Below are 10188 nucleotides of genomic sequence, written 5' to 3'. Positions count from 1 at the left end.
TAAGTCCTCTTTATTGGTTATCTTTCAACAGCCTCTGATTATTATGCTTTGATGAGCTTTTCACCTCGTCACTGTATACTACCACCTCTTTCTTAGAGGTTCTGAGACTAGTAGGGAGAGAAACACTGATATTTAATCTGTCACTCTCTATAATGTCCCCTAGGTTCTTGCAGATATCATAGAGATGGCTTGTCTTGTGATATGCAGTTAGCTTCTATTTCTTGTTATACTGGTGGATTTTGGGTCTCCCCAGTATTTTGCTTCCATATATCAAAATGAGATTAGCCAAGTGTGAGAACAGCATGGATCAAATGGCTAAAAGTAGACATTTAGAAGACTTTTTTGGATATAACCTCTCCTGTTATACAAAGAAAAATGAAAGTTTCTTTCTAAGGTCTAGGATCTTCCAAGCCATAGGCTTCTGATCTGATTCACAGTAACAAACATAATTTGCCTAACACTAGGTCTTATAGTCAATCAGAGAGCAATTGATTGCCTCCATAACCTATGTGCCACTCATTATTATACTAGTGGCTATATATTGCCTGGCTGGTTGATTTGGTAGCTTGCAGGATTCACTGCTTGTTCACACTGTGGATGACTTGTATCCTCCAGCATCTCTCAAAGTGTTTTCCAGCACTATGGGCACTAGAAATCAGGGATCTGGCTTCCATCTCATCTGCAGAATGATCTCTCAATGTCCTGTGACCACAGCCTTTGGTGTCTTCAGCAATAAGGTCTTAACATTTAGATCTGTTGAGTAATAAAGTACTTTGTAAATGATCTGCAGTGTTTAGGGGCCTCATATGCCTCCCTAACCAACAGCTCAATATAATGGATAACCCAATTCTGGCACAGAGACTTACAAGAAATAGTCTTGGTTTTAAGGTCAAGCTCTTTCCACCACTATAGTATGCTTCTGCTCAAACTATACCTCTTTTAATCATCTAACAAAGAGATAAGTTTCTATGACATTTAGTCATGTTATCATTAGTTTTATGTATTTGTCCCTTCCTCTTCCTCCCTTTTCTCTGATCCACCAGAGCCTTCCAACACCCTATATTCTGACCTTTCACTGACCTGTCTATTATCACCTCTGATCCCATTCTGTTTCTTCTCTCTCCAAGCCTCATTCTACCTTCTGAAACAGTACTACTGATACTTACTATGACATAAACAAATCTAAGTATTCCATGTTAGGATCTGCATATGAGAGAGATCATATGGCATTTGTCTTTCACAGCCTGGGTAATCTCACTCAATATAATTTTTCCCAGGTCCATCCATTTTTCCTTAACATTTCAAAATTTCATTTTTCCTTACCACTGAATAGAATTGTATCACAGCTTCATTATCTATCCATCACTTGATGGGCATATGGTATGATTTCATTTTCTAGCTATTGTGAATAGAGCAGTAATAAACATGGCTGAGCTAACATCTATATAGTAACTAACAGAGTCTTAAGATATATGCCCAGGAGTGATATGGATGGGTAAAATGGTAGATCCGTTTCTTTTAGAATTTTGAGAAACCTCCATACTCATTGTTATAGTGGCTGAACTATTTTGTTACTCCACATTTCTGCCAACATTTGTCATTTTATGTTTTGATAATGGCCCTTTTTTTTTTTCTGGGTACCTAATTTCTTTATTTGAAGGAATGGTACAAATTAAAGACTTACACAGAGATTTGTGTACAACTTTTAGAAAAGGTAAACGTAGTTTCAACATGCATGCACTGCCTTGGTGACCAGGGGAGTTACTTCATGGCTTTGGAGAAGTCAGTTTAGCTCTCATCACTGTCTCCCAGGGTATGCTTGTTGAAGAGATATCCCCTGCCATGCAGGATTCAGGACCTCCCATCTTAGACAAGTTGGTTACATGAATACCCAGTTCTTTGATGGATTTCACCTGCTTACTCAGGTAATGAGTTTCAATGAAGTCATACAAGTGGGGGTCATTTTTGTCAGTGGCCAGTTTATGCAGTTCCAGTAGTGATTGATTCACATTTTTGCAGGTGTAATGTATACTCCATTGCATTCAGCCCACTTTCCTAGTCATCACGGGCTGGTTTCTTGATATCCTTCAGGAAGATTTTGCCACCTTGTTGGTTCTGTAGCTTCATGAGCTTCTCAGTGTGTTCCCTCTCATGAGATTGGTGAAGAAAGTATTTGGCAAAGTTCTTCAAAGCCACATCATGATGGTCAATAGTAAGACATGGATAGATAGATGTAGGAGGCATACAGCTCTGGGTTGATTTGGCTCTGAGTCCTGGTGGTAATTCTGGCACCTAAGAAGGGGATGTGGTCATCACGGTTATGGCTGGATGAGTGGTGCTGGAGCTGCTCTAGTGCAGGCCTTGGTGATTCAAGGATGCTGTGAGGTGATGGCAAAGGGCTCTGACTGTGAGTGGCTGGCTGTGGTGTGGGTTTGAGTGCTAGGTTCCCTTCAAGAACTGTTGAAGCAAGAAACTTCAGGGACTCTTTGCAAAGAATGTCTGTGATGATGACCATTCTTATGACTAATGCTATTGAACATATTTTAAGATGTTTATTGGTCATTTGTATTTCTTTTCTCTTTTTTGGCATGGAATATGGTTTATTTTGGAAAAGGGGAACAGGTAGATGTCATGTTGACCATAGTGGACATTACTTGGACCCTAAGCAAGTGCTTTTATGAGACAACATTCCAGCACTACCACTTGGGTTCTAGTTTCCCCTAGATACCCTGGGTCTAGAGAAAAGCAACTCTCATACAAACACTTCAAATGGTAATCACCTGCATCCTGTTTAAATTCATGTTAATTCTAGCTAATTGGGGCTAAATACAAGCTCAGTAAGTAGATTCATTAAGAATTAATATAAGTTGGTCTGTAGAGATTTGCTTAGGGGTTAAGATGCTTGCCTGCAAAACCTAAGGACCCATGCTCAACTCTGTAGAGTCCATGTACACCAGATGCACACAAAGATAAGGCAAGTGTGCCAGATAACACATGCCCACTAGGTGGCACAAGCGTCTGGAGTTTGATTGCAGTGGCTGAGGCCTTGGTGTGCCAATTCTTTCTCTCTCCCTCTGTCTCTCTGTCTCTCTCTAAAAATAGAAAATAATAGAAAGAATTAATCTAAGTCAAGAAGGAAATAGGGGAGAAGCTAGGGGGTCCAAAATTTAATTTACACTATCACCATGTTACTGATCTTAGGAAACATAGCTTATACTGATCAATTTCAGCTTCTGAAGCACCACTCATCCATGTTGGAGGTGAAGGTGAGCAGAGCAGTGAGTAGCATTGGCATTTATTTCTTTGCAAATTCTATGTTCAGGTCCCTTTCCCATTTTATGGTTGGGTTAATTGACTTTTGATTGCTTAGTTTTTTTGTTGTTGTTGTTTTTGTTTTTTGAGTCATTTGTATAATACTAAACTTCTGTCAGTCACATATCTGGTAAAGATTTCCTCTAAGTCTGTAGGTTGTCTATGGATTCTTTTGATGGTTTTCTTAGCTGTACATTATCTTTGTAGTGCCACAAGATCCCAATGGCTGAGTATTACGTTTCCTCAGCTTCTGGAGTCTTATTCAGAAAGTCTTTCCCTACACATATATATTAGAGTGTTATTCATATTTTTCTTCCACTTGTTTCACAGTTCTAGGTTTTATGTTGAGGTTCTTGATTGGCTTAGATTTGATGTTTTTGCTGGGTGAGAGGAAAGGGTTTAGGTTCATTCGTCCATATGTTGTTAACCAATTTCCTCAGCACCCATTTTTGAAAATGATGTATTTTCTCCAGTGTATATTTTTGGTCTCTTTGACAAAGATTAGATGGATATAGCTACAAGAACTTATATTTGGTTCTTCTACTCAATTCAATTGATCTGTGCATCTGTTTGTGTGCCTGCATCATGATGTTTTTTATTGCTATAGCTTTGGAGAATATCTTGAAATCAGGTATGGTGAAACCACAAGCAATATTGTTTTGCTGAGGACATTTTGGCACAGAGGACTTATGTGCTCAATATGAAGTTTTAGACTATATATGTATTTTTTCTAATTCTGTGAATAATGATGATGCAATTTTGACTGGAATTGCACTGAATCTGGCAGGATATACTTTTGCTAATTTTAATTCTTATCCATGAGCATGGGAAGTCTTTCCATCTTCTCATGTCTTCCAGAATTTCTTCCTCCAGTGTTTTAATGTTTTCATTGTAGAGGTCTTTCATGTCCTTGGTTGGAGATAATCCAAGATATTCCTTTTTTGTAACTATCAGAAGTGAGACTACTGGAACTTCTGCTTAAGATGGTGGTGTGGGAAACACACCAAAGCAGTCCAGGGGAGAAAAAGCCAAAAACAAACAAACAAACAAACAAAGAACAGCAATATACACACTTTTATGAAAAAATGAGGTCTATAAGAAATTAAAATGGCAGCAAAGAGGTAGGAGGGATCCAGAGTATTCAGAGCCCACACAGGCAGGCAGAAGTGGCTCCAGGAGTGGCCGCACCAGGTCCACGGGGACACAGTGGCCAGGCTCAGCTTGAGCCACAGGAAAAGCCAGGTGAGGGGGTTGTCCATTCACACTGGAGCTCTTTGCATACTAAAGAAATGTGAAGGGAGAATGGCAGTGAAAAACGGAGGAGCATATCACAAGGTAGAGGATCACATGGACCAGTGAGAGAACTAGAGTCACCATCAACAGCTTACCATGCCCCACTGCCAGTGCCCAGCTCAGAACAGAGCAGCATTCCAGTGACCCAGCGAGCCTACTTATCCACAGTATACCAAAGAGAGACCCAACCAAGAGCACAGCATAACTGAGAACAAAATCATCGAAAAGTAACTGGGATTATACCAGGTCAGTACCTGTGGTGGTCTGATTCAGGTGTCCCCCATAAACTTAGGTATTGTGAATGCTAGGTTCCCAGCTGATGGATATTTGGGAATTAATGCCTCCTGGAGGGAGTGTATTGTTGGGGGCGGGCTTATGGGCTTTATAGCCAGTATCCCCATGCCAGTGTTTGGCACACCCTCCTGTTGCTGTGGTCCATCTTATGTTGGCCAGGGGGTGATGTCCACCCTCTGTTCATGCCATCGTTTTCCCCTGCCATCGTGAAGCTTCCCCTCAAGCCTGTAAGCCAAAATAAACCTCTTTTTCCCAGAAGCTACTCTTGGTTGGGTGATGTCTACCAGCAATGCGAACCAGACTGCAGCAGTAAAGTGGTACCAAGGAGTGGGATTGCTGCTAGACACCTGACTGTGTGGCTTTGGCCTTTTGGAGCTGATTTTCAAGAGGAAAGTGGAAGGAGTTGAAACCTTGGCCTAAGAGATGCCTTGCGGTGCTGTAAGTGCAGATCGATGGACTATTCTGGTCTGAGCTGCAAGACCTGAATGCAGTAAGAACTATGGACTGTGAGGTTTGGCTTATGAGGGTGAGAAAGAGCTTTTGCCTGGACTGGGCTAGCAGTTTGTGTGAGAAGCTTGCTCTTGTGCCCATGTCCTAAGAAGTTGTACAGGGTTGCTTTGCGTAGAAATGAACTGGTGTGAGCAGAGGGATATGGCACAGAAAGAAAAATCTTTGGGTGAACTGCTGCCCATTCAGCTGAAACTGAGAGATTACAACCTTTGAGACTGGGCTAGCTGACCTGCGCTGGGGCAACAAGAAGAATGTCGACTCTTTAGAAGGGGCCTGAATGATCAAGGAGTGCCCTGTTCTTCAAAGTCTGCTTTATTCCCCCCTGGATTAACAAATTGGCACCCTACCTGGTATTGTGGAGTATAAGAAATGCTGGAAAGAGGGTCATTGAGTTTGCAACACTGTCTTGTGTTTTGGAAATGGCCATGGGCAGTGTGAAGCAGGTTTGCTGGTTGCCTGCATAGAGACCCCATGGGGCCATGAGGATGAACTGTGGCTTGCAGTGGAGACCCAGTGGAGATGCCGGGACCATGAGATGGCTGCCGAAGAGCTGCCGGCCCTGATGAAGTTTCCCAGGACTGTGAGTAGCCTAGCTGGAGGTGTGAAATTGGAATGCCAGAGACTTGTTGCTGGTTAGAATTATCGGACTTGAAGATTTGTCACTGGCTAGAGTTGCTGGACTTGAGGCTACAGAGTTTGATGTTTGCCCTGGTTGTTTTAAATCTTGTATTGGTTGAATGTTTCTTTGCTATGCCCAATGCTGTCTTTTGCAGTGTGAATATTTATTCTGTGTCATTATGGGTTTTTTGAGGTTATATTTTGGTATTATGGCTCAGTTAAAAGATCTTGAACTATGGGGATATATGAACATCATTGAGATTGATAAAAAACTATGGGGACTTTTAAAGTCAGACTGAAAGCATTGTATTTTACATCATGTATGGATATAAGTTTATGGGGGCCAGGGGCGGAAATGTGGTGGTTTGATTCAGGTGTCCCCCATAAACTTAGGTATTGTGAATGCTAGGTTCCCAGCTGATGGATATTTGGGAATTAATGCCTCCTGGAGGGAGTGTATTGTTGGGGGAGGGCTTATGGGCCTTATAGCCAGTTTCCCCATGCCAGTGTTTGGCACACCCTCCTGTTGCTGTGGTCCATCTTATGTTGGCCAGGGGGTGATGTCCACCCTCTGTTCATGCCATCGTTTTCCCCTGCCATTGTGAAGCTTCCCCTCAAGCCTGTAAGCCAAAATAAACCTCTTTTTCCCAGAAGCTACTCTTGGTTGGGTGATGTCTACCAGCAATGTGAACCAGACTGCAACAGTACCCACCTAATAAACCTTGTATATAGCCCTGAACTGGAAGTGATAATTGCACCTTCCATATCAGGATAACTTATATGTGATGGATGGTCAGATTTGCCAATCTTAAGTAAGCTATAATTTGGGCTTGTTATTTATTGCTTCTTGATTTTTAGTGGCTTTGTTTCCTCTTCTGTTATACATTAGGGAAGGGTCTCACTTAGTCATAAGCTGACTTGGAACCCTCAAAAGACCAGAAATCTAAACCTCCTTATTGATAAAAGATCTATTCTTATACCTATTCTTATACTATTCTTGCATAAATGCTCTGTCCTGATTTTCATTTAATGTGTACATTGTTTAGTTAAATTTTAGAATCTATTTGTATTTTGTTCCACTCAGCCTACTTGAATATTCTCATAACAGGCAAACCCAACACCAAGGTATACTTTTGTACATATTCTGAGAGTCTTAAGAGCCACACCTAATGCCTTAGGCTCCTTCCCTGATGATATGTAACATCAGATTGATTGACACATCTAATGATACCCAGCCAACTAGAAAATACAAGCATTAAATTAATCTAAGATGCAAAAATATATACATTATGACAAAAGAAACACCAAAAATTAAACACAATATAAATCCACCAAAAAGTATTAATGCATCAGAAATGACCTCCAGTGAAAATGAGTTAGAGGAAATACCTGAGAAAGATTTCAAAAGAATGATTGTAAATATGTTCAAAAAAGTCAAAAAAGAAATCAAAGGAATGCAAGAGGAAATCAAAGGAATAAAAGAACGCACAGGACAACAAGTCAATAAAATAAAGAGGTCAATACAAGACTTAAGTACGGAAATGGAAATAATAAAGAAAAACCAGTCAGAATTACTAGCAATGAAGAACACAGTTAGTGAAGTAAAAAACTCTCTAGAAAATCTCATGAGTTGAATGGATGAAGGAGAGGACAGAATATCTAAGCTACAAGACCAAGTGGCAGATCTAATACAGTCCAACAAAGAAAAAGACAAACTAATAGAAAAGTATGAATGGGAATTTTAAGATATTCCGGACACTATGAAAATAAAAATCATAAGAATTCAGAGTATAAAAGAAGGAGGAGAATTTCACACCAAAGGCATAGTAGGCATCTTCAACAAAATCATAGAAGAAAACTTCCCCCAAATTCAGAAAAAGGTCCAATGCAGATACAGGAATCCTGTGGAACACCAACCAGACAAAACCTAGAAAGAATCTCTCATTTCCACATTATAATCAAACTACCAAACACACAAACCAAAGAAAAAATACTGAAAGCACTTAGAAAGAAAAATCAATTTACCTACAAAAGCAAGCCTATCAGGATTACAGCAGATTACTCAACACAAACATGAAAAGCCAGAAGGGCTTGGAGTGATATATTCCAAGTTCTAAAAGATAACAACTGTCAACCAAGATTACTTTATACTGCAAAGCTATCCATTCAAATAGACTGAGAATTAAGGACATTTCATGACCAAAGCAGGCTAAAAGGAGCATTTGAAGACAAAACGAGCTCTACACAAAATACTCAAAACAATCCTCCATGCTGAAGAGAAAGAAAAGCATACATATAAGGAACCTGGAACAAACAAACAATAATCAAATACTAGTTATCAAAAGAGAGCAAAGGTAAAACCAGAAGAACTACAAAAAATGGCAAAAATTAATACACAACTTTCAATATCTCTTAATATCAACGGCCTCAATCCCCCAACCAAAAGACACAGGTTTGCAGATTTGGTGAGAAAGCAGGCACCTTCAATTTGTTGCCTCCAAGAAACCCACCTTTCCACAAAGGATTGACAATATCTTAGGGTGAAAGGTTGGAAAATGGGGATTCAAGCAAATGGGCCTTGAAAACAAGCAGGGTTTGCTATCCTAATATCTGACAAGGTAGACTTCAGTCCAACATTAGTTAAGAAAGATGAGGAATGTCACTTTATATTGATTAAAGGGACACTCCAACACGAGGACATTACAATCCTAAACATATATGCAACTAACATGGGGATTCCTAAATTCTTCAAACAAATGCTATTAGAACTAAGCTCACAGATAACATCAAACACAGTCATAGTGATGGCAGTCAGTGGAACAGAATAGAGGATCCAGATGTAAGTCATGAATTGACAGGTCATCCCGGGAAAAATTAAACAGAGAGGCATCTGGACTAAATGAAGTCATAGAACGAATGGACCTAACAGATATATACAGGACATTTCATCCAAATGCTGCAGAATATACATTATTTTCTGCAGCACATGGAAAATTTTCTAAAATAGACCATATATTAGGACACAAAGCAAATCTTAACAAATACAGGAAAACTGAGATAATTCCTTGCATTCCATCTGTCCACAATGGAATCAAACTACAAATCAATAGCAAGAAAAGCTATAGAGCATACACAAAATCATGGAAACTAAACAATACACTACCAAATGATGAATGGGTCAATGATGAAATCAAGAAGGAAATCAAAAAATTCATAGAGTCAAATTATAATGAGAATACAACATAGCAAAACCTCTGGGACACAATGAAGTCAGTCCTAAGAGGTAAATTTATACCTTTAAGTGCTTATACTAAGAAATTAGAAGCTGGGCATGGTGGCGCACACCTTTAATCCCAGCACTCGGGAGACAGAGGAAGGAGAATTGCCATGAGTTCAAGGCCAACCTGAGACTACATAGTGAATTCCAGGTCAGCCTGGGCTAGAGTGAGGACCTACCTCTAAAAACAAAAACAAAACAAAACAAAACAAAAAAAAGAAAGAAAGAAAGAAAAGGAAAGAAAAGGGAAAGAAAAGGAAATGAAATTAGAAAGGTTGCAAGTAAATGACCTATTGCTTCATCTTAAAGCCTCGGCAAAAGAAGAACAAGGCAAACAAAAAATTATTATATGGGAAGAAATAATAAAGATTAGAGTAGAAATTAATGAAATAGAAACAACCAAACAAAAAAAAATCCAAAGAATCAATGAAACAAAGAGGTAGTTCTTTGAAAGGATAAACAAGATTGGTAAACCCTTAGAAAATCTGGCCAAAAGAAAGAGAAAAGAGACAAAAATTAATAAAATTAAAGATGAGAAAGGTAACATCACAACAGATACCAGAGAAATTCAAAAAATCATAGGTACATACTATAAAAACATATACTCAATTAAGTATGAAAATCTGGAAGAAATGGATGATTTCCTTGATCTATAAGACCTACCTAAATTAAATCAAGATGAGATTTATCACTAAACTAGACCTATAACAAATAGGGAGATCCAAGAAGTTATCAAAAATCTCCTAAGTAAAAAAAAGTCCAGGCCCAGATGGATTCACTGGTGAATTTTACCAGGTCTTCTGGGAAGAACTAACACCACTGCTTTTTAAGCATTTCCATAAAATAGAAAAAGAAGGAATCCTGCAAACTCCTTCTATGAAGCC

At 39.3% G+C, this 10188-nt stretch overlaps 1 pseudogene; it reads right to left on the bottom strand.

Moving 5' to 3' along the window:
• Positions 1-1788: 1788 nt before the first annotated feature.
• LOC101594415 lies at positions 1789-2515 on the bottom strand (annotated as a pseudogene).
• Between the last annotated feature and the right edge of the window lie 7673 nt (positions 2516-10188).

The sequence above is a fragment of the Jaculus jaculus genome, chromosome 1 (genome assembly GCF_020740685.1).
Source record: "Jaculus jaculus isolate mJacJac1 chromosome 1, mJacJac1.mat.Y.cur, whole genome shotgun sequence".
NCBI lineage: Eukaryota > Metazoa > Chordata > Mammalia > Rodentia > Dipodidae > Jaculus > Jaculus jaculus.
The sequence above is the reverse complement of the archived record's forward strand: the minus strand, read 5'-3'. Positions and strand labels throughout refer to the sequence as shown.